At 36.1% G+C, this 26615-nt stretch overlaps 1 protein-coding gene and 1 long non-coding RNA gene across 5 annotated transcripts in view; one reads left to right on the forward strand and one right to left on the reverse strand.

The window, feature by feature from the left end:
- Positions 1-26615, reverse strand: part of SEMA3A (semaphorin 3A) — a 504012-nt gene that overhangs the window by 68335 nt on the left and 409062 nt on the right. The gene's annotated exons all lie outside the window — the stretch shown is intronic.
- The window catches only part of LOC309810363, a 67298-nt gene continuing 41059 nt past the window's right edge, over positions 377-26615 (forward strand). The window contains exons 1-2 of the long non-coding RNA XR_014294972.1: positions 377-438; positions 22733-22782. This is a non-coding gene — a long non-coding RNA (uncharacterized lncRNA). The remainder of the gene's footprint in view (positions 439-22732; positions 22783-26615) is intronic.

Genomic DNA, 26615 nt, shown 5'->3' on the forward strand with positions numbered 1-26615 from the left:
AGCCTTAGACTTCAAAATACTTACAAGTTGCTGATGGGGAAAAATCCTCACCAGATGAAGGCCAGTGCACCAGGATGGCAACCATAGTGACTAGTTTCTTCCCCTTTCAGCTTTGATGCAACATAAGGGGGAAAAAAGGCCCCGAAGAATCAGAAGACCGTGAATGGGAACTTCCAGCACATTGGGAATGCAGGGAATGCAGCATAAGGTCATCTCACATTCTTAGCTAACAGCCTAAGCATAATGGATATATCATTTTTGGCTGTGGAATAGAAAAACCTCTGGCTGCCAAGGAACAGGCCTGGAAAAACTTTTGATGCTTAGCTGGCTGGGAAACTATGAACAGCTCTTGGGATAGTTTAACCCGAAGAAAGGTTCAAAATGAATCATGCCAGGAAAGAGAGAAGGGCTGATTAGAATGGAAGATGAGCACAAATGGTAAGTGAAAATAAAAAGTACTGTTTATTTTGCCCCTTCCTTGTCCTTCTTATACATTATTTTAAGCCACACTCATCCCAGAAAGAAACTCTGACATTGAGCCTCAACAAATGCTCAAAATGCAAACTAGAAACTGGCAAAGCTAGGATGTGAACAAGAGCTGAGTTTTCCTACTGCATCAAGCAGCATCAAATATTTATACCTATGTATTCTGTAATTTTTGTAATGTCTCTAGGTTGCATATACACATACACTATTTGATTATTATTTACTATTTTAATAAAGAGATCAGCTTTTAACTTTAATAAAAAATTAGTGGAAAACCTTGATGCTTTCTACCACTTCAGACTCCTTTAAAAGGCATTCAAGGTCTTCACTATCCAGTGCCCCCCTGTATAATTCTAGGCTCACCTCCCATTGCATTTCCCTCTGTATCGTCCTCTCTTATCACTCTGGATTCTCAGAACTTTCATTCTTTCATGCAAATTCTCTATGAAGAATCATGCCAAGTTTTCAAGATCCTTTTCAATGATTTTCCAAAAGTACTTTCTTTAAATTCTTCCAGTGGAAATCCGTCTTCTGGGTTTCCACAATATTTTGTTTAGACTTCAATTAAAGTAGTTATACCGTCTCACCTGCCCTGAATTATTCTTTGCGATATAGGATGTTTCTTCACAAAGTTCTTTTGAGGCAGGGCTTTGTCATTCATCTTCAAATCTTTTCTGCTTCTTAAGATAGTACATTACCCTTTAAATTCTAACTCAACTCAACTGAACATTACCTATTTATATAACTGTCTTACAGTTTGTAAACTGTCTTCACATAGATGATGGCAGAGTAACTGCACAGAGGTTTAGGTTAGGGGGCTGTTGCAGCATTCAGCTAAGCTCTACCACTTACTAACTGTGTGACCCTGAGCAAATTATTTAACATATCTGTGTCTCATCATAAGGTGAGAATATGGAGATGTTATAAGTATCAAATGACCTAATAGAGTTAAAACACATGGACGTAGAACAACAATAACTGTCATTATTTTCCCATGGTTCGTTACCTCTGCTTCATTGTTTATCCATGTGCTGTTCATCAGAAATCATTTAAGAAGTAAACAAAAAAAAGTATCTTTTTAAAAAACTAGGAGTGGAAGATAAAGGGCAGAAACAAAGGGCAAATCAAGAGCCCCTTTTTTCACGTCAGGTGGCCATAATGCAAGAGAAGATCAAAATGAGTCAAAAACTAAAAACATCAGCAGCCGCATTGTTCTTCATACCGACTGAGATAAAGACACATGGACTTAAAATATTCAAAAGGAGGTTTGATTCTCAATGCTGGGGCTTGCCGAGCCAAGCAAGACTAGATGTGCTGCAACATTTATAGGTGCTTTCCTTGTATATTTTCCTTGTATTAACAAATGTATACCATAAGTGTACTCATCATGTTTGCATTATTTAAATGATTATTGTTTTTAATTACATTATGTATAAGTAAGATTACATGGGTGTGTATAATCATTATGAGGTAATTAAAATTATTTTGATTGTTAAAAGAATTTTTTAAAGTAGAGAAAGGAATTCCTCAAGAACATATCACTCCCATGGTTGCTGCCTCTCCCTTTCCTATAATTTTTTTCCAACTTAATCAATTTGATCCCCCAATTCCCAGGATACTCTATGCTTGAGCAGCACTTTTTGGCTGACTTTTGACCGTGTTCATGTAGTACTGCACATTTAGCTCTGCAGAATAACTATCTCCATCATTTCCACACCTGCTCCATCTGGAATCTCATTTTTCTCAATGCCATACTATTTCTTTCTCCTTACTCTCCATCAACATTCTATCAATCATCAAGTTTTATTTCCATCTTTCTCCTAAATATCTTTTATGTCTGTTTTTATTATTCATGTCTTAGTTTAGGTCCTTAAAGTTTTCCCACACTTTAATAGCTTTCTGAGTTTCTTGTTATCAGTCTTACCTTCCTACATTTTTTCTTCTACGTAATACCAAAAGTGCCTTCATCAACATTCAGTTTGTTTATGCCAATCCACTGTGTTTTTTGTTTGTTTTTTAAAAACTTTTTAATAGATCTTTATTGGAGTATAATTACTTCACAATACTGTGTTAGTTGATGTTGCACAACAAAGCGAATCAGCCATATGCATACACATGTCCCCATAACCCCTCCCTCTTGAGCCTCCCTCCCACCCTCCCTATCCCATCCCTCTAGGTCACTGCAAAGCACTGAGCCCATCTCCCTGTACTATGCAGCTGCTTCCCACGAGCCAACTATTTTACATTCGGTAGTGATTATCTATGTCAATGCTACTCTCACTTCGCCCCAGCTTTGCCCTCCCACCCCATGTCCTCAAGTCCATTTTCTATGTCTATCCCTTTATTCCTGCCCTGCAACTACGGTCATCAGTACCATTATATATATATATTTTTGGATTCCATATATATGCGTTAGCATACCGTATTTGTTGCATTCTCTTTCTGACTTACTTCACTCTGCATGACAGACTCTAGGTCCATCCACCTCACTACAAATAACTGTTTCATTTCTCTTTATGGTTGAGTAACATTCCATTGTATATATGTGCCACATCTTCTTTATCCATTCATCTGTTGACGGACATTTAGGTTGGTTCCATGTGCTGGCTATTGTAAATAGTGCTGCAATGAACACTGGTATGTGTCTCTTTTTTTTTTTTTTTTTTTTTTTTGCAGTACGCGGGCCTCTCACTGTTGTGGCCTCTCCTGTTGCAGAGCACAGGCTCTGGACGCGCAGGCCCAGCGGCCATGGCTCACGGGCCCAGCCACTCCATGGCATGTGGGATCCTCCCAGAGTGGGGCACGAACCCGTGTCCCTTGCATCGGCAGGCGGACCCCTCAACCACTGCGCCACCAGGGAAGCCTGGTATTTTTTCTTTGAATTTAATTTTTGATAGTTTGATTAATATATGTCTTGGTATGTTTTTCCTAGGGTTCATCCTGTATGGGACTGTCTGTGCTTTCTGGACTTGACTATTTCCTTTCCCGTGTTAGGGAAGTTTTCAACTATAATCTCTTCAAATATTTTCTCAGACCCCTTCTTTTTCTCTTCTTCTTCTGGGATCCCCTATAATTCGAATGTTGGTGCGTTTAGTGTTGTCCCAGAGGTCTCTGATATTGTCTTCAATTCTCTTCATTCTTTTATCTTTATTCTGCTCCTCGGCAGTTATTTCCACCATTTTGTCTTCCAGCTCACTTATTCATTCTTCTGCCTCAGTTATTCTGTTATTGATTCCTTCTAGTGTATTTTTCATTTCAGTTATTGTGTTGTTCATCTCTGTTTGTTCTTTAGTTCTTCTAGATCTTGTTAAACATTTCTTATATTCCCTCAATCTGTGCCTCCATTCTATTTCCAAGATTCTGGATCATCTTTACTATCATAACTCTGAATTATTTTTCTGGTAGATCCCCTATTTTCTCTTCATTTTTTTGGTCTTGTAGGTTTTTACCTTGCTCCTTCATTTGTGACCTATTTTTTTGTGGTCTTTTTAAAAAAAATTTTTTTTAATGAATGGGATTGTGTTCCTGTCTTACTGGTTGTTTGGCCTGAGGCTTCCAACACTGGGGTTTGTAGGCTATTTGGCAGAGTTGGGTCTTGGTGCTGAGATGAGGAACTCTGTGAGACCCCCCTCCAATGAATATTCCTTGGGGTCTGAGGTTCTCTGTTAGTCCAGTGGTTTGGACTTGGAGCTCCCACCACAGGAGCTCTGGCCTGACCCAAGGCTTGTGAACCAAGATCCTGCAAGCTACCTGGGAGCCCAGTAGGCTTCCTGGGCTTGAGTGAGGCAATCGCCCTCCACTCCTCTCCCGCTCTTCCTGGATGGCTCTTCCCGCTTGCCTCTCCTGATCTCCCCAGCCTCCCTCCTATGCCCTCAAGGACCCATGCGGTCTGGAAGGGATCTTGGAGGTCAGGGGACTGGCCTGGGAGCTCAGCAGGCTCTTCGGGTCTGAGTGGGTGGGGCAATCACCCTCCGCTTCTGTTCCGCTCCTCCCAGGGGGCCCCTCCCACTTGCCTCTCCTGATTTCCCCAGCCTCAGGGGCACCGATCCTGTCTGGCCTCCACTTCTCCTCCCCCCCTCAGTCCCCCTACATCCTACTGGCGTTCCTCCCGTCTCCTTGGGTGTCAGAGTCCCCCAAACGTGGCCAGCAGGCACCTTGGTTGTGGGGAGACCCTAACTCCGCGTCTTCCCACACCACCATCTTGACTCTTCCTCTCCCAATCCATTGTTTAACATTCTCCTTCATACAGTTTTGGTTGGAATATAAATTGGTCTGGCAGTTTCTTATAAAACCAAACGTATATCTACCCTATGATCCAGCCATTCCACTAATTGCTATTTAATTGAGAGACCTGAAAGCTTATGGCCACAACTGGACTTGAACAAGAATGGCTACAGCAGCTTTTTTAAGCTGAGGTGCATATCATCAGGAGAACAGATAACACAATGTGGTGTAGCCATACAGTTAAATACTTCTCAGAAATAAAAAGAAACAAATTACTGATAGATGCAATGACATGGATGAATTTCAAAAACATTTAAACAAAGGAGCATCTATTGTATAATTCCATTTATGTGAGTTTCTAGAATAGGCAAGAGTAATCTACTGTGGAAAATTCAGAACAGTGGATTCCTCTGGGAACAAGGGTGTAGGGATCGATTAGGAAAGGGCAGGAGAAAACTTCCTGAGGTGTTTCTGACCTTGATTGGCATTTGGGGTACAGGAGTATATCATTTGTCACAACTCAGTGAATACTACACTTAATATTAGTGCATTTCATTGTATATAAATTTCATCTGAATAGAAAAAATACACAAATAGTGAACTCATATCATTGTTAATCATATGAGAATGGTGTGATGGTGTCTGAAATCTACTTTGAATTCATAAAAAAAGATGGTTGATGGATGAAGAGGAATGGATGGATAGATATGTGATAAATTATAGAAAATTATAAATTTGTAGAATATAGATTGAGGACCAATATGTATCACTGTCAAATTCTTTCAACTTACCTGAATTTGAAATTTTTCATAGAAAAATAATTTAAAAATACTTCTATGCCTCCTGAAACAACAAGTAGTTATGTTTTTACTAACTTTCAGCTAAGGTGAGCTAAAGCACGTGTAAGGATTAAGACAAATTAAGAAAATACAGCCTGTAAATTACTATAGGCGGTGAATAAAAACATTTACTTTTTTTCTTTACTAATACTTATCTTTATGGCTTAGTCTTATATTCAAACTGCAGCAAAACTGAGAAATTCAAACAATATAACTGAGTCTGAGCTCCAAACATCACTTAGATTTTCATAGAGAAGCAAATTTGATCTGATAAAATCTTCAATGTATGGTTGATTTTCTATATCTAGATAGCACGTTATCTTCTTTTTACTTAAATATTATGGTTTTTAACATCTTGTATTCAAATAGGAACTTTTTCATATTGTAATCGTCTACATGCTGTAGAACTGTTTGGAAAGTAAATTGGTAATAAATATTTAGTTTGTGATTTTTTTTAAGAAAATACATATTGCTGTATTTTGGTTTTGTCTTTGTCTTGCTGATTGATTTATTTCTATCATGTATATCTTACAATCATTTCTCTATTTTGGTGAATATCTCAAATTACAGAAACATAGTGTTGTGCACAAAGTAGGTTTTAAGAAGAGTGACTGGAATATTAATCTAATTTAAACCAAATGGATCTATCATGAGTTCATATGACTATTTGTCATCATTACTTATGATTTGATACTTATCTACTAAAATGTGGTCTATTTCCACTCTCTTGTAAGATGTGGTCTTTTTTATTGATTGCTTGTAAGAGTTCTTCAATATTTAAATATGGGAATGATATAATTATGTGCTTTATTCATTGTATATTAGAGTGCCTTTTTCCACTGCAGATTTTGAGAGTTGTATGGTGATGTCCTTTCATTTACAAGTACAATGTATAATGATTTATAGGTCTGTGTTTTATCATGATAAATATAGATAAGAAATATTTTGATATAATACTTTAGATTTAATACAGTTACCTCGACTATAATATTTGTAGGCATTTCTATAATTTTGGACTATTTATTACTTCTTAAGTGCAGGAAGCTGAAATATTTATAAGTGATTCCTTGAATTAGGTTCTAAACAAGTAAGTTCATACCCATCCATCATCATAAACTGTCCTTTTATCATTTACATTATGTTTTTAAATTATGTTAAGTATAAACTACTGTATGAACAGACTAGATGATTTGTTATTTGAGAAAATCAGAGGAATTTCATGAAGGAAATAATTTCATAGAAGAATTTTTCATTACCTCATAATGGTTATACATGCATATACACACACATATAATGCACATATTCTTGAGGTAATAATTTGGATATTGATTTTGATTATACTTAAACCTTAAGGACTCAATACAGATTTTTTTTCCCAATGGATTTCTATAAAATTGAAAAGGTTTGGGAAAAAGAGAATTTTAAAAAATATTTTGTCATTACAGGAGAGGTCAACATTAAATGGAATATGTATAATGTAAACACTGCTCTCTAAAAAAATACCATGCTATCAATAGAGTCCATGTTCATAAAGTAATTACAATATTTTTTCATACAATACAAACTAAAAATAAATTTTGAACCTGGATGAGGAAAACCAAGGCAGCACACTTCCATTTCCTACATCCAAAGAAAATAAAACTTTCTGTTTAGAAAAGTCATTGCTCCATGATAAAAAGTAATTTGTATGATCTTACTTAATCGATGACTTCACACTAAAACTTTCCCATAAAGAGAAAACTGGTAGTGGTTCAAGAAACATGGTGTTTCCTAACTCACCTCATTTTAAATTAGAGCACGTTTTTCTTCCCTTTGCCAGAAAGTTCATCACATTTTTTTACACAGCGAACTTACTCTACTTTATTAAACGAGATGAAAAAGTGCATTTAAGTGAATGTGATTTATTTTTTAAAAGTTTCAGTGCTTGAGCAAGGAGCTAAATAAAAAAAAGTAAAACCCACACCAGAGAGATATAGTACAGGAGTGATTTAAATTCTCTTAGAAGGAAGAAAAACATAGCAGTAACTCCTTTCAACTCTTTCTCCAATCTGAAGTCATATCTCACTCATTTGGTAACATTTAAAATAAGAGGAATGATGTACGTTTAAGAGGCATTTCATAGAAATAAATACATCTTTTGAAAAACATTTATATAAAGAGAATGAGAACACAATTCTCAGATTATGAGAAAATATTTGCAAAAGACATCTGATAAAAGACTGTTATCCAGGAGACAAAGAACTCTTAAAATTCAATAAGAAAACAAACAACTGAATTAAAAAATGGGCCGAAGACTTTAATAGACATCTCACTAAAGAAGATATGCAGAAGGCAAATAAGCACTGAAAGATCTCCACATCACATGTCATTAAGAAAATGCAAATTAAAATGAGATACCACTACACATCTATTAAAATGGCCAAAATCCAGAACACTGACAATACTAAATGCTGGCAAGGATTTGGAGCAGTGGGAACTCTCATTTATTGGTGGTGGGAATTCCAAATGACACAGCCACTATGGAAGACAGTTTGGTGGTTTTTACAAAACTAAACATACTCTTACCATATGGCCCAACAACTGTGCTCCTTGGTATTTACCCAAAGGAGTTATAAAGTTATATACACACAAAAACCTACCCATGATGTTTATAGCAGCTTTATTCAAAGTTGCTAAAACTTGGAAGCAAACAAAATGTGCTTCAGTAGGTGAATCCAGACAATGGAATATTATTCAGAGCTAAAAAGAAATGACCCTATCAAGCCATGAAAAGACATGGAGGAAACTTAAATGCTTATTAGTAAGTGAAAGAAGCCCATGTGAAAAAGGTTACACACTGTATGGTGTGATTTCAACAACATGACATTCTGGAAAAGGCAAAACTATGGAGACAGTAAAAAGATCAGGGGTTGTTGGGATTAAGGGGAAGAAAAGAATGAATAGGTGGAGCACAGAGGATTTTTGGGTCAGTGGCTACACTGACAAACTTTGTATGATACTATAATAGATCATACAAAGTATATATATGTCATTATACATTGATCCAAACACCAAGAGTGAACCCTAATATAAACTACAGACTTTGGGTGATAATGATGCATCAGTGTAGGTACATCAACTGTAACAAATGTACACTCTGGTGGGGGATGTTGATAATGGGGAAGCTAAGCATGTGTGGGAGTAGGGCTATGTGGAAAATCTCTTTCCCTTTCATTCATTTTTACTGTAAACCTAACTAAAAGTGCTCTAAAATACAAGGCCTATTATTTTCAAATAATTATAATAACATATTACCCTAAATTAACAGTATTCTTCTATGCATTAAGAACTCTAGGGCTCCCCTGGTGGCGCAGTGGTTGAGAGTCCGCCTGCCGATGCAGGGGACACGGGTTCGTGCCCCGGTTTGGGAGGATCCCACATGCCGCGGAGCGGCTGGGTCCGTGCGCCATGGCCGCTGAGCCTGCGCGTCCGGAGCCTGTGCTCCTCAACGGGAGAGGCCACGGCAGTGAGAAGCCCGCGTACCACAAAAAAAAAAAAAAAAAAAAAAAAAAAGAACTCTAACTGCAGTTCAATCCTTTCCTATCATGTTAAGAACACTTTTTTCTACTAGCTAACATATTTTAAATAGTCAGAAAAAGTCATTTATTTTTCAACCTTAAAAAGGTAACATATATTTTATTTTTAAAATATTAAGGTAATGAATTAAGAGGTTTCCTACTTACTGAATCATCCTTGCAACACTAGAATTGATTTCATGCGTTTATTTGAAATATCTGGATACTCATAAATGTATTTGTTTCTAGTTTTCCTTTTGTCTGATGTTATTATTGGTGATACTATAGATCCAGATGACTTGAATGGCTTGAAAGCCTTTTTATCTTTGTCTATGCTCTCAGACATTTCTTAGAGGTTTCATACAATTATCTCACCCACATATTTTATACATGATTCAAAGTTAAACTGATAGATTGAAATCTTGCCAACAAATGAACAAAACCACTTAAGCAACACAAAAATAAAAGCAAATATGTAATACCAATTTATTTGTTTTAAATTCTCTTAAAATTCAGGTGGTATACTCAATTTCTGCTTAATTTTTTTCTCTCTGAAAAGTAGTTCAGAATCTACAGATGGCAAAACTGGTATTTGTGAATTCTAGTAACAGTTGTATTCAGAAAAAAGCCAATTTTATACAATCATAAAATTTACTTTGCCAAAATATTTCTGAATATGTAATCACACAAAAAATTTTTACTCTGTGAAATAAAAAGTCAATTTTGTAAGTGCAATGGAAAAAGTTTCATCTTGCTATCTGCCCATTTCCTAGGACTTGGTTACAGCTCAAGCTCTTTTTCAAGGACTGCATTGACTGGGGTGCTTTTCCTCTGTAGTTAGGCCCTTGAATTCTAGGGAAAGGAAATATCTATGACAATGTGGCCTGATTCTTAAAATAAAATAATGATTTAGGGACCAGGGAGTATTTAGGTCAATTTTTACTTGACACAGACCTTGGCAACTTTTTAATGAGTGTTATTATAGGTAGAAACTAATTATCTTGATTGCAAAACTAGCAAAGCTTCAGCATTTATTTCTATCATTCCCTGATCAGAAAGTGTTCTCAAAATGCCGGAAATATAGCATCTCTTCAAAGAAGAAAAACATGTTCAACTGTGATATAATTAGCAGTTTCTATGGCTTTTGTTCTTAAGAGACAATAATAGTTTTGATTCTTGACAATGTCTAATAATGTGGGGAAGGAAATTCAAGGCAGAAAAGAAGATAATTTACAGCATAATTTTCGAAGTAATTAGAATTTGCAGAAAACAATTCTTATTACACACTGTTTAATCTTCAAGATTTTATTATCCCTTAAGAAATAATAATTCAAATTTAACATTAGCTACCATTTTTTGTACTTTCCTAATCTCACTGTATTGAAAACAACTTATTGTTACTTTAATAAAACAACCTGCACTTATTTTGAGATTTTTTTTTTTTTTAGGATTACATCTATATGAACTGGAGATTAGTGAGTTTTTTAACATTGGAAGTGCTCTATTATATGTATAAAATTATATCACATCCCTATAATTTAAAATTTAAGGTTGCAATACAAAATTTAAAGTTGTAACATAAAATGTATAATTTTTGGTCTTATATTTGAATTTTACCTGTGTCTTTGCACTAAGAATCTATCTAGTTTTTCTTTACTGGATGCTTTGGACAAAAGGATATTTACATGGAAATAATAGTTATCACATATTTTAAATACTATGTTGCTGTTTTATCAGCCAGTTTATTATTTAAAATAAAACATTATTAGTCCTAGTCTAGTTCAAGTGTAAAACAGTTAATTCATATTAATCTATTCTGAAAACAACTTTTTTTTTAACTACCTGAGGCTTTTTGAACCTATAAGTCACCATCTCTAGCACTATTTAAAAAAAATTCTTAACATTTAACAGGACATGTAGTTGTGGGAGATTTTATGGCCTATTATAAAGGTGCTAGCAGTTGTACTAACCTAACACTGTCTGCGCAGAATGAGTCAAGCAGAGTAAGGTGGGTCTTACTAGCCTTTCATAGAGATCTTATCAGTTACTGTTGCTTAAAATTCCAACCAACCTGTTCAAAGGATACACTAAGGTAGTGTTTATAATTCCCCAATTAAAATGGAAGCAAAAGTTACTAATTTAGGAAGGCCAATATTAGAATAATTTCAAAGTCTGAAGTAGACTACATCACAGTAAACTGAGTCTAAATAATGAACACACACATACACACACACCACACAAACATTCTTGCATGCTAATGTCAATTTAGTTGAGATATAAGATAGTCCACTCACAGAATGGAACAAAACTGTTCTGTCACTATGTTTCTTCTTTTACAATCAAAGATGTACTATGTTTTGGTAGTTTAGCCTAGTCCTCAGTTTTAACATAGGATTAGAGTGCAGACTCTGATTAAGTAGGTCTGGGTGGGCTCTGAGATTCTGCCTTTCTAACAAATTCCCAGCAGATGCATATGCTGCGAGTTCCATGGCCAAACTCCTGGTAATAAGGGTTTATACCAGCTAAGCTTTCAATGATTTGAGCTATGCATAAATAATATAATCCATTCTGTGAACCATTGTTGGTCAGAATCCTTTAACTGTGGCAAATCTTGGTTTTTTAAAAAGTATGCAACTGTATTTTCTAAAGTCTATAACTTGGGAGGAGCTTCAAGATGGTGGAAGTGTAAGACGCGGAGATCACCTTCCTCCCCACAAATACATAATACACCTACATGTGGAACAACTCCCACAGAACACCCACTGAACGCTGGCAGACCACCTCAGACTTCCCAAAAGGCAAGAAACCCCCCACGTACCTGGGTAGGGCAAAAGGAAAAAGAAAAAACAGAGACAAAAGAATAGGGACGGGACCTGCACCAGTGGGAGGGAGCTGTGAAGGAGGAAAGGTTTCCACACACTAGGAAGCCCCTCCCTGGGCGGAGACTAGGGGTGGCGGAGGGGGGTAAGCTTTGGAGCTGCGGGGGAGAGCGCAGCCACCGGGGTGCGGAGGGCAAAGCGGAGAGATTCCCGCACAGAGGATCGGTGCGACCAGCACTCACCAGCCCGAGAGGCTTGTCTGCTCACCTGCCGGGGCGGGCGGGGCTGGGAGCTGAGGCTCGGGCCTTGGTCGGATCCCAGGGAGAGGACTGGGGTTGGCAGTGTGAACACAGCCTGAAGAGGACTAGTGCGCCACGGCTGGCCGGGAGGGAGTCCGGGAAAAAGTCTGGACCTGCCGAAGAGGCAAGAGACTTTTTCTTCCCTCTTTGTTTCCTGGTGCGCGAGGAGAGGGCATTAAGAGCGCTGCTTAAAGGAGCTCCAGAGATGGGCGCGAGCCGCGGCTATCAGCGCGGACCCCAGAGACAGGGAATGAGATGCTAAGGCTGCTGCTGCCGCCACCAAGAAGCCTGTGTGCGAGCACAGGTCACTCTCCACACCTCCCTTCCGGGGAGCCTGTGCAGCCCGCCACTGCCAGGGTCCCGGGATCCAGGGACAACTTCCCCGGGAGTACGCATGGCACGAATCAGGGTGGTGCAACGTCATGCCGGCCTCTGCCGCCGCAGGCTCGCCCCGCACTCCGTGCCCCTCCCTCCCCACGGCCTGAGTGAGCCAGAGCCCGCCAATCAGCTGCTCCTTTAACCCCGTCCTGTCTGAGCGAAGAACAGATGCCCTCAGGCGACCTACACGCAGCGGCGGGGCCAAACCGAAAGCTGAACCCCGGGAGCTGTGCGAACAAAGAAGAGAAAGGAAAATTTCTCCCAGCAGTCTCAGGAGCAGAGGATTAAATCTCCACAATCAACGTGATGTACCTTGCATATGTGGAATGCCTGAATGGACAATGAATCATCCCAAATTGAGGAGGTGGACTTTGGCAGCAAAGATATATATATTTTTTTCCCTTTTTCTCTTTTGTGTGTGTATGTGTATGCTTCTGTGTGTGATTTTCTCTGTATAGTTTTGCTTTTACCATTTGTCCTAGGGTTCTGTTTTTCTTTTACTTTAAAAAATTTTTTTCTTAATAATTATTTTTTATTTTAATAACTTTTATTTTACTTTATTTTAATTTAATTTATATTATTTTATCTTCTTTCTTTCTTTCTATTCTTTCTCCCTTTTATTCCGAGCTGTGGGGATGAAAGGCTCTTGGTGCTCCAGCCAGTATTCAGGGCTGTGCCTCTGAGGTGGGAGAGCCAAGTTCAGGACACTGGTCCACAAGAGACCTCCCAGCTCCATGTAATATCAAACGACAAAAATCTCCCAGAGATCTCCATCAACGCTAAGACCCAGCTCCACTCAACGACCAGCAAGCTACAGTGCTGGACACCCTATGCCAAACAACTAGCAAGACAGGAACACAACCCCATCCATTAGCAGAGAGGCTGCCTAAAATCATAATAAGGCCACAGACACCCCAAAACACACCACCATACGTAGACCTGCCCACCAGGAAGACAAGATCCAGCCTCATCCACCAGAAAACAGGCACTAGTCCCCTCCACCAGGAAGCCTACACAACCCACTGAAACAACTTTAGCCACTGGGGACAGACACCAAAAACAACGGGAACTACGAACCAGCAGCCTGCGAAAAGGTGACCCTAAACACAGTAAGTTAAGCAAAATGAGAAGACAGAAAAACACACAGCAGATGAAGGAGCAAGGCAAACACCCACCAGACCTAACAAATGAAGAGGAAATAGGCAGTCTACCTGAAAAATAATTCAGAATAATGATAGTAAAGAGGATCCAAAATCTTGGAAATAGAAAGGAGAAAATACAAGAAACGTTTGACAAGGACCTAGAGGAACTAAAGACGAAACAAGCAATGATGAACCACACAATAAATGAAATTAAAAATTCTCTAGAAGGGATCAATAGAAGAATAACTGAGGCAGAAGAATGGATAAGTGACCTGGAAGATAAAATAGTGGAAATATTTACTGCAGAGCAGAATAAAAAAAAAAAGAATGAAAAGAATTGAGGACAGTCTCAGACACCTCTGGGACAACATTAAATGCACCAACATTCGAATTATAGTTGTCCCAGAAGAAGAAGAGAAAAAGAAAGGGGCTGAGAAAATATTTGAAGAGATTATAGTTGAAACTTCCCTAATATGGGAAAGGAAATAGTTAGTCAAGTCCAGTAAGCACAGAGAGTCCCATACAGGATAAATCCAAGGAGAAACATGCCAAGACACATATTAATCAAACTATCAAAAATTAAACACAAAGAAAAAATATTAAAAGCAGGAAGGGAAAAACAACAAATAACACACAAGGGAATCCCCATAAGGTTAACAGCTGATGTTTCAGCAGAAACTCTGCAAGCCAGAAGGGAGTGGCAGGACATATTTAAAGTGATGAAGGAGAAAAACCTACAACCAAGATTACTCTACCCAGCAAGGATCTCATTCAGATTTGATGGGGAAATTTAAAACCTTTACAAACAAGCAAAAGCTAAGAGAATTCAGCACCAACAAACCAGCTTCACAACAAATGCTAAAGGAACTTCTCTAGGCAGGAAACACAAGAGAAGGAAAAGACCTATAATAACAAACCCAAAACAATTACGAAAATGGTAATAGGAATATACATATTGATAACTACCTTAAATGTAAATGGATTAAATGCTCCCACCAAAAGACACAGACTGGCTGAATGGATACAAAAACAAGACCTGTATATATGCTGTCTACACGAGACACACTTCAGATGTAGGGACACATACAGACTGAAAGTGAGGGGATGGAAAAAGATATTCCATGCAAATAGAAATCAAAAGAAAGCTGCAGTAGCAATTCTTATATCAGACAAAATAGACTTTAAAATAAAAACTATTACAAGAAACAAAGAAGGACACTACATAATGATCAAGGGATCGATCCAAGAAGAAAATATAACAATTGTAAATATTTATGCACCCAACACAGGAGCACCTCAATACATAAGGCAAATACTAACAGCCATAAAAGGGGAAATAGACAGTAACACAATCATAGTAAGGGACTTTATAACACCCCACTTTCACCAATGGACAGATCATCAAAAATGAAAATAAATAAGGAAACACAAGCTTTAAATGATATGTTAAACAAGATGGACTTAACTGATATTTATAGGACTTTCCATCCAAAAACAATAGAATACACATTCTTCTCAAGTGCTCATGGAACATTCTCCAGGATAGATCATATCTTGGGTCACAAATCAAGCCTTGGTAAATTTAAGAAAACTGAAATCGTATCAAGTATCTTTTCTGACCACAACGTTATGAAACTAGATATCAATTACAGGAAAAAAAACTGTAAAAAATATAAACACATGCAGGCTAAACAATACACTACTAAATAACCAAGAGATCACTGAAGAAATCAAAGAGGAAATAAAAAAATACCCAGAAACAAATGACAATGAAAACATGATGATCCAAAACCTATGGGATGCAGCAAAAGCAGTTCTAAGAGGAAGTTTATAGCAATACAATCCTACCTTAAGACACAAAAAATAGCTCAAATGAACAGTCTAACCGTACACCCAAAGCAATTACAAAAAGAAGAACAAAAAGCCCCAAAGTTAGCAGAAGGCAAGAAATCATAAAGATCAGATCAGAAATAAATGAAAAAGAAATGAAGGAAATGATAGCAAAGTTCAGTGAAACTAAAAGCTGGTTCTTTGAGAAGATAAACAAAAATGATAAACCATTAGCCAGACTCATCAAGAAAAATAGGGAGAAGACTCAAATCAATAGAATTAGAAATGAAAAAGGAGAAGTAACAACTGACACTGCAGAAATACAAAGGATCATGAGAGACTACTACAAGCAACTCTAGGCCAATAAAATGGACAACCTGGAGGAACTGGACAAATTCTTAGAAATGCAAAACCTTCTGAGACTGAACCAGGAAGAAATAGAAAATATGAACAAACCAATCACAAGCACTAAAATTGAAACTGTGATTAAAAATCTTCCAACAAACAAAAGTTCAGGACCAGACGGCTTCCCGGGCAAATTCTATCAAACATTTAGAGAAGAGCTAACACCTATCCTTCTCAAACTCTTCCAAAATATAGCAGAGGGAGGAACACTCCCAAACTCATTCTCTGAGGCCACCATGACTCTGATACCAAAACCAGACAAAGATGTCAGAAAGAAAGGAAACTACAGGCCAATATCACTGATGAACATAGATACAAATATCCTCAACAAAATACTAGCAAACAGAATCCAATAGCACATTTAAAGGATCATACACCACGATCAAGTGGGGTTTACCCCAGGAATGCAAGGATTCTCCAATTTATGCAAATCAATCAATGTGATACACCATACTAACAAATTGAAGGAGAAAAAGCATGATCATCTCAATAGATGCAGAGAAAGCTTTCGACAAAATTCAATACCCATTTATGATAAAAACCCTCCAGAAAGTAGGCACAGAGGGAACTTTCCTCAACATAATAAAGGCCATATATGACAAACCCACAGCCAACATCATCCTCAATGGTGAAAAACTGAAACCATTTCCACTAAGATAGGAACAAGACAAGGTTGCCCACTCTCACCACTGTAATTCAACATACTTTTGGAAGTTTTAGCCACAGCAATCAGAGAAGAAAAAGAAATAAAAGGAATCCAAATTGGGAAAGAAGTAAAGCTGTCACTGTTTGCAGATAACATGACACTATACATAGAGAATCCTAAAGATGCTACCAGAAAACTACTAGAGCTAATCAATGAATTTGGTAAAGTAGCAGGATACAAAATTAATGCACAGAAATCTCTAGCATTCCTATACACTAATGATGAAAAATCTCAAAGTGAAATTAAGAAAACACTCCCATTTACCATTGCAACAAAAAGAATAAAATATCTAGGAATAAACCTACCTAAGGAGACAGAAGACCTGTATGCAGAAAATTATAAGACACTCATGAAAGAAATTAGAGATGATACAAATAGATGGAGAGGTATACCATGTTTTTGGATTGGAAGAATCAACATTGTGAAAATGACTCTACTACCCAAAGCAATCTACAGATTCAATGCAATCCCTATCAAACTACCACTGGCATTTTTCACAGAACTAGAACAAAAATTTTCACAATTAGTATGGAAACACAAAAGACCCCAAATAGCCAAAGCAATCTTGAGAAAGAAAAACAGAGCTGGAGGAATCAGGCTCCCTGACTTCAGACTATCCTACAAAGCTACAGTAATCAAGACAGTATGGTACTGGCAGAAAAACATAAAGATAGATCAATGGAACAGGATAGAAAGCCCAGAGATAAACCCACGCACATATGGTCACCTTATCTTTGACAAAGGAGGTATGAATATACAGTGGAGAAAAGACAGCCTCTTCAATAACTGGTGCTGGGAAAACTGGACAGTTACATTTAGAAGTATGAAGTTAGAACACTCCATAACACCATACACAAAAAGAAACTCAAAATGGATTAAAGACCTAAATGTAAGGCCAGATGCTATCAAACTCTTAGAGGAAAACATAGGAAGAACACTCTATGACATAAATCACAGCAAGACCCTTTTTGACCCACCTCCTAGAGAAATGGAAATATAAACAAATGGGACCTAATGAAACTTAAAAGCTTTTGCACAGCAAAGGAAACTGTAAACAAGACGAAAAGACAACCCTCAGAATGGGAGAAAGTATTTGCAAAGGAATAAACGGACAAAGGGTTAATCTCCAAAATATATAAAGAGCTCAATATTAAAAAACAAACAACCCAATCCAAAAACGGGCAGAAGACCTAAATAGACATTTCTCCAAAGAAGACATACAGATGGCCAAGAAGCACATGAAAAGATGCTCAACATCACTAATTATTAGAGAAATGCAAATCAAAACTACAATGAGGTATCACCTCACACCAGTTAGAATGGGCATCATCAGAAAATCTACAAACAACAAATGCTGGAGAGGGTGTGGAGAAAAGGGAACCCTCTTGCACTGTTGGTGGGAATGTAAATTGATACAGCCACTATGGAGAACAGTATGGAGGTTCCTTAACAAACTAAAAATAGGGCTTCCCTGGTGGCGCAGTGGTTGAGAGTCTGCCTGCCGATGCAGGGGACATGGGTTCGTGCCCCGGTCTGGGAAGATCCCACATGCTGTGAAGAGGCTAGGCCCGTGAGCTGTGGCCGCTAAGCCTGCGCGTCCAGAGCCTGTGCTCCGCAACGGGAGAGGCCACAACAGTGAGAGGCCCGCGTACCGCAAAAAAAACAAAAAAAAAAAACAAAAAAAACCACCTAAAGATAGAACTACCATATGACCCAGCAATCCCACTACTGGGCAAATGCCCTGAGAAAACCATAATTCAAAAAGAGACATGCACCAAAATGTTCATTTCAGCTCTATTTACAATAGCCAGGACATGAACCTAAGTGTCCATCGACAGATGAACTGATAAAGAAGATGTGACACATATATACAATGGACTATTACTGAGCCATAAAAAGAAACGAAATTGAGTTATTTGTAGTGAGGTGGATGGACCTAGAGTCTGTCATACAGAGTGAAGTAAGTCAGAAAGGGAAAAACAAATACCATATGCTAACACATATATATGGAATCTAAGAAAAAAAAAAGAGGTCATTAAGAACCTAGGGGCAAGACAGGAATAAAGACAGAGACCTACGAGAGAATGGACTTGAGGATATGTGGAGGGGGAAGCGGAAAAAAAAAACCCCAAAAACCAAAGTCTAAAACTTGATAAAAATTTCCTACATGAAAAGCTTTAGCAAAGAACAGAAACATGCAAGTTTTAGTAATGGTAAATAGTAAAATGAACATGTTAGAAAGAGAACAGAGAGTCAGAAGGTATGAATTTCATCTCAGTTTTCACTGGATACAAGGTTACTTCTGACCTCTTGCAGATTACTTAAATTTTATTACTTGCAGTTTTCTATTTCACAGGTTTTTTGGGAGGCTGAAATGATCTTATAGGAAGCACTTTGAAGAATATAAAACACTATACAAACATAGGATTTCAGTTGTGCATGATTATTTTAATTATTTCTTTATGTAAAAACATCAATTTCTCAAATTATTGCTTTAATTATTAAATCTTTCAAATATCCTGGGTAATAACACTAAATGTCAAGCATTTGCAGTGTGGTGGATGCAATTTAAAATTGGTGCTAATGCTTAATTCAATTTGTGGTTTCTGTTCACTGCAAGCATTCCATTTCCTTTTCCTTTTTTTTTCTTGCAACTTTTCCCTATTGTTTCTGCTTTAATAATGCTTATATATTTTGAGGGCTAATATAGAGTTGTTTCCATAGATACCTACTCAAGACTAATAAAGGTATTTTCTAAACCAATTTGATACTTTCAACTTCGTTTTTAATAAATACAGGGTTTGTTTCCCTTTATTTCAGTAACACTAAGAAATGGTTTCTAATGTCTTTAATATAGACTAAGTTAGTTTAACTTTCTAGTAGACCTACGATTTCTACATTTTTCCATGGAATAAGTTATTAAACTATAAATACCACCATTGTCTGAGCCACACTCTGAGCCTTACATAATTACATGTTATTGGAATAAATTTCTTAGACCATATAATAAGAAATGTTTACATATATTAGTTTGAAACATCGAAAGATTTCCTCATCTTTTTAAATAATATTCCTCCATTTTTTACTGTGACCCCCCCCCCACTAAAATGTTTACAGAGCAGCTGGAAAGAGAAAGGCAGGTAAAAGTATGACAACAACACAATTTATCGATTTATATAATAAAACCCAAAGAAACTGAAAATTACACTTTGTGTTTAATGATAGAAAAGAAAGGCAGTATAACTTGATATATAAAAATTCTATAGCAAATAGTATGTTAAATCCATGAAGACAATAAATTTACCTAAGAAAACTGTTCAGAACATGCATTTTTAAGCTCTTATTCAACCACTGCTTTAAATAATCAAATTAGAAATTAAAATTTTAAAACAAATTAAATGATTTTACTCTTAGAAAACGGGTCAAGAACCATGATTGTTGCTAATGATTAATTCGTAATTTTTTATGTATGTCTTTTAAAGCTCAGAGACCAGTTGAAGTGACCTTATTTACTTACTGGACAGCAGCCCAGAACATCTAGAATTTCTAGAACATCTAGAAGCATTTAGAACTTCTGCTAAAATACTTGAATATAAAAGAATATTGTTTCTAGTTTCTCTCCACTCCTTAACTAATTCTCTCTCACCACCAATCTTTTTTTGGTCTCATTATTTTCGAGATGACCTCCCTTCTTAAAAATTTATTTATAATTAGAAATGTATGCCATTAAAATAATACCTTCTAAAAATCTATAGTCATATTACATACAGTTTTTCTGATTCCAAAAGATTCCCATCCTTTTCCTCAAAACTTAAAAAAAGGGTGTTTCCAATTTCTTGGATTTTGAACTGTCTTATATACATATTCTCTAACAGAAGACCGCAGATATATGGACAAAAAATAGCCTCCCTCATAAGCTGTCAAATCATTTTATAGTAAAAACTTCAGACAGTCAGTGGTTCTGATACTCAAATCCTGAAAATCAACTGAATCAAAAAATTCATGTTTCACTGAAAGAAAAATTGATAGTACCTTCTCTCTTACATTATGAGTTAAACAATGTTTTTAAGATATTAAGACTTCTTGGACATATATGCATATAATCCCATAGATGTGCTAAGACTTCCAGGGTTTTCCATTGATAAAGAGTTCTATTAGTATTATCCTGGAGGGCAGGGATCTCTCTTACTCAGCCGTTTCTTATAATAGTTCTTGGTACCTAGAGAGCGCTTAATGATAATTCTTGGTACCTAGAGAGTGCTTAATGTGTACAGAAAATGGAAGTTGGCCAGAATAATGTTAGTAGCTAGCAAACGTAGCTAGCTATTCATTGTGTTAATATCAGTTATCTAGGAGCACTTCCAGTAGAACTGTAGGGTACAGAGGAAAGAGTAGCATTCTACGTTAGTAACTGTGTTGACTGATATACTTAAGTTATATACAGAGAAACAGAAAACACTGCTGAATGAGATGAGAAGGGACTAGGCTTGGGGAAACTAAAAATACTCATTAAAAAACAGAAAATAAATACATTGTAAATAGTAATTAAATTTGACAGTTTAGTTCACCTAAAAGTGATCTATTCTTAACTTCTCATTAATAATTTTGCTATTTTACCTTTATCATATTACATGGCATTTCACTGTTTTTACTGGTCAGATATAAAATGGCCCAGGAATTAATATATGTTCAATAATATTTTGTAATGTTCTGAGACTGTAAAAATTATTTAATATGTATCACATCTAACTTACATTATAAACTTCAGGGTTAGACTTTTAGATATGAGGCAATGGTATAGTTTAAGGATTTTAATTTCAGTTTGTGATGTCATAAATTTTCTTATAGTGACAGATATTATTACTATGGTTAAATGATAATGACAGAATCTATTCAGGAAGTTATTATTAACCATTAGGAATTACTCTTTTCTTTTCTCCCTTTATTCCTCCATAATTATCATCTTTCTTTTCTGACTCCATACGAATAGTGGATAGATATGTTTTTTAGAAACTTTTCTTTCCTTTTAATGATAACCTATGTTTTCCCATCCTAGAAAATATGTAATAGTTACAAGTAATCAAGCTTAATAGCAATGACATACTCAGCTTCCTTAGTTGTATTAAAGTGTATTAAAGTTAGTTTCATTTTGCTATTCTTAACAGAATATTCTTTACTAACATATTAGTGACATCTATTGCTAACGAAGTGTGATCCTTCCGAGGACAGACAGTTTGGGAATTCATGAGTAGCTAACAGGCAGAATTGACTAATGGAGTTGCAGCACATTTATACAAAATCGAGATGACAAAATTAGTCAAAACTATTAAATTTAGTAGAGATTTTGCATATCTTTATGACATGGCTGCCCTCTTTTTTGGCGCTGCCTCTGCTCTATCACTACCAAATGACCTCAGCATTGTAGGACATTAAAACTGATGCTCTAACGGTCTGCCATTCTTATTCTATTTCCTGCTGTCAAATTCCTAGCTCCAGCCTGTCTTTTCAACTGCCTTCTACAGGTTGCTCTTACTCAGGAATTAGAAACAAACCAGAAAGACAGTAAAGGTAGTTCCAGTTTGGAAAAAAGTGGAAAATCAGTTCATATTTTAAGATTCATTAACATACAATCATCTCAAGGGCTTTCACATCCAGTTATACTACAATTTTCTTAATCTAGGCACTGATTGGTTGATCAGAGTTGGCTGTATATTTACCTTGATATTTATAAAGAATGTGATTTTCCCTTTTATTTTATTTAAAGGAAATCAAGAGAAGTAACAACAGGGAGGTCAGTCATCAGCTTTCTTATGGCAAACAGCAATATTCCACTACTTCAATAATTTCTCTTCCGTCAAAATATTTAATATGATTACTGCAAATACATAAAAGTCATTGATCAAAGATGTTCTGTACCTTATTGGTTCATCCTAGCTTTATAAGCCCAAATTTTATAATTTGAATTATTAGTATGACTAGATGTCCCTTTAGTTCATCCCCAAATGAGTAAGGTTTTGTGGTAATTTCTATATTTTGTTTCCTATTTTCAGAATACTGTCATTTGTTTGACTTAGAAGATTACTTTCTTGTCCTGCAAAACGTGAGTATAATTTGTTCATTCATTCTTAAATGTGTTTAGAAAACACACTGATAAATAAACTCTATAGGTGTTAAGCAATTAAGTGGCAGTAATCATTTGATATCAGTCTTGGCATTAATAACTTTCAGGATCACTGAGATTCAAGTTTACTAAATTGTAAATGGGTCAAAACACAACATACAAGCCCCCAAATACAGCTCTGTACTGTCTGTCACTTCAATCCTATTGTACGCTAAGCAGAAGAAGGCAACGTGGGTTTCAAAGGGAAAGCTAAATTGGCTGTCACGAATTTCCCACACACATTCAGGTGAGGATTTTAAATGTACAAAAAGGGATGGTTCTCTTTGATATTGAAACCCTAACATTTTTTAAAATTAGTAATTATGGCTGAGTAATATTCTATTGTATATATGTACCACATCTTCTTTATCCATAAGTCAGAGAAAGACAAATACCATATGATATCACTTATATGTGGAATCTAAAAAAATGGTACAAATGAACTTATTTACAAAACAGAAATAGAGTCACAGACGTAGAAAACAAACTTATGGTTACCAAGGGGGAAGGCGGGGAGGGATAAATTGGGAGACTGGGATTGACACATTACTATATGTAAAATAGATAACTAATAAGAACCTACTGTAAAGCACAGGGAAGTCTACTAAATACCCTGTAATGACCATTATGGGAAAATAATCTAAAAAAGGGGATATATATATGTATATAACTGATTCACTTTGCTGTACAGCAGGAACTAACACCACATTTTAAATCAACTATACTCCAATAAAAATTAATTTTTTTAAAAAAGAAAGTAAAAATATTAGTAATTAAATGAGACAAAAGATTATTTACACTTATATGAATTTAGACAAATTTATAAACATATTGAAGAGACACATTTTTGATGAATCCCTTATGCTAACAGCCTACATTAAATGCCAAAATAGTTATGATTTAGTAAATCATCACAAAATAAAAATTATACTTCTAATGAATAAAAAATTTATACTTATCAATTTACAAAATTACTACTACTAATGAACTATAGTTTTCAAATGCATATCTTTATTTTTGCATAAATATATTTTAAAATAATAATATTACCATATGTAAAATGTTATAGTGTTTAAAATGCAGAATTTATGTGTTGATCCAAAAGTGCCACAGGAAGTTGACAGATTGCTGAAAGGAAGGTGGGGGAGGCCAGGGTGGGAAGTGAAGGGATGTGATTTTCTCTTGTCTAGTTACTTAAAACATATAGTGACACAAAAAAATTTAAGTTAAAAATGTTTCTTTTAAGGGCATCTAAACACATGCAAATCTTCTTTACTAATATTACCAGGAAAATATTTTAAAGACTCTTCTTCTGCATAACATTTTATAATTTATGTTTAGTTGATATATGAAGTTTAGAGCATTTCAGTGTCATATGTAAGTAACTTAGTATATATCTAAACTTAGGGAAAAAATCCTTTTTCCCTTTCTTGAAGCAAAAGAGAGTAGTAGATCTATTTTATCAAAATGTACTCACATCGTTAGACAAGAAATCCTGTATGTATAGACTCGGTCTAAGGAAAGGGCATAGATTACTATCACTTCACCTTGTCTTGTTTTCCTTAAGCCATTTTCATTGCTTTCCTAGAAATACATGGCTGTTCAGTTAAGTGAGACTGTACATTCTACTACATCTTTAGTGAGTTGACATATTTAGGTATTTTTATTTTTCTATTATTTAATATTCTTACATAATGTTATGGAATAAGCTAATATCAACCGAGTTGTTTTGTTTGTTTTGTTTTTGGTAAGAATAGTCTCTTTTCCAAGTGCTTTATAGAAATTTACTTATGCATAATTCTCATAACAATCCAATAGGGAGGAACGATTATCGTTTCCACTTGAAAAAAGGGACGTTGAGCACAGGTAGCTTACAGTAGCTGTCTCCAGCTGCTCAGTTAGTGCCCAAGTCAGGTGGTCAAGTTCCACAGACTCCATGCTCTTAACCACCACCCCAAAGGTTACAGACGATGTCTTCATATGAAAAAAATTAAAAGCTAAGCTGTGATACGGCAGGATAAATGAATATCCTAGGTGCAACAATGCAATGTTTTTTTAAAAATTATATTGGAAAAAAAGAATTAACCTAATCATTTATTTATTTAAGTGGCAAGTATTGTACTTAATAGAGCTAAAATAATACTTAGGAAAACACATTTTATTGAAATTTACCCTTGGTTCACCATTTCATTGTTTCATCTGCAAATTTTGTTAAGCCCAATTTGACTAAAAAGTTTATATACTATGTTAATACTAAAGACAAATATTTTATATATTTTTGATGTATTAAGTGCCCATATATTGACAATAATCAATTAAATAAGACAAAACAAAATAGCCTGAGAAGAGATTAAGAGAGGCAAACAACCTTCAGGCTGGTTCTTTGTATTAATTCTCCAAATGTGCACTGTGTTCTATGTATAGAGCTGGTATGCAAACGCCAGCAGCAACCACAGTTATAATGAACATCTACCATATTATTAGACACTGTTCTTAGTACCTTATGAGGACTGTCTCATGCATCTTCAGAAAAACAGTGTATTAGTTATTAACCCTATTTTACAAATCATAAATGGGTGATGAAAATAAGTAACATAAATTACCCCCCAAGTCACGAGGGTGGTAGATGGAGGACCTGGGACACAAACTCAGGCCATCTGACCCCAGAGCCTGCAAAGCAGATTCACTGAAGTTCCTTATTTGGCATATCCTAGATTGCAAGGCAAAGTGGTAGGCCCTGTGATAAATCGAAACATGCATATATGTGCTCTTGGGATTCAAAGGTGGGAAAGATTAAAATCCATTGAGAGAACGGTACGGTTAAATGAAAATGATAGTAAATTTAAGGGCAACCCACCCTATTTGAGTCTGTTAGTGTTTAATATTGGAGAGGTCATTTAGGATTGCATGACAAAGAACGTGACAGGCAGCAAAATCTGGATTCAATTTACTTGTAAATTGAGAGATATAAATGATTTTTGAACGGGAAGGTATTGTGATAGCCATCAGAGCTGTATTTAGGGAGACATCTGCCAGTGGTATCTAACAAAGGAAGAGTATATATGGCTTATTGTGTTAGGTAATCTTACAAAATGAAGCATAAACAATAATTTATTGACTAAAACAAATTTTAATCATCAAAAACTGTATGCAGAATTTTTTCGTCCTAAGATTGCAGACATCATTCCTTGGCACGGTTACCTAATTTGATATTTGCAAAAGTAGATAGCAGAATATGTATTCTCATGAGCCAACATCTCTCTTTGACTCAGGATTAATTTTACTGGGCATGTGAGGATTACACCTCAGAAAGCAGCTGAGGTAAATATATCAACAAAAATTTTATCAACATAAAAAGGCAGGTTACTTCATAACAGTTTTTCATTTAGATGTTATCATATTAGCCTTTGAGACAAATTTAATTAAAACCTTCCCATCTGAAAACTTCTGAAATTTTCTACTGTGAAAGTATTTGTGTCAAACCTACATTTAATAATATTGTAAACTTATTCCTTCGACTCAGAGGGATTAGAACAATGTAACAAGTGGTTTTTTTTGGGGGGGGGTTGTTTTATTTGGTCAGAACTGTCCATGCTATTAAAATTGAATGGCATTGCTTGCCATCATTCAGCTTTATCTGGCTAAAATCCTTTAATTCCCCCACCCCTGCTGTTGGGAGCTCTAGGCTCATCACACTTAACCTCTGCCTAGGCTTCTCAGAAAAGAATTTGTTTCAGTCCATTCATGGTTTCAATAGTTGAGCAAGCCACACG

Source organism: Mesoplodon mirus (assembly GCF_964341445.2).
Source record: "Mesoplodon mirus genome assembly, chromosome: 9".
In the NCBI taxonomy this organism is placed as follows: domain Eukaryota; kingdom Metazoa; phylum Chordata; class Mammalia; order Artiodactyla; family Ziphiidae; genus Mesoplodon; species Mesoplodon mirus.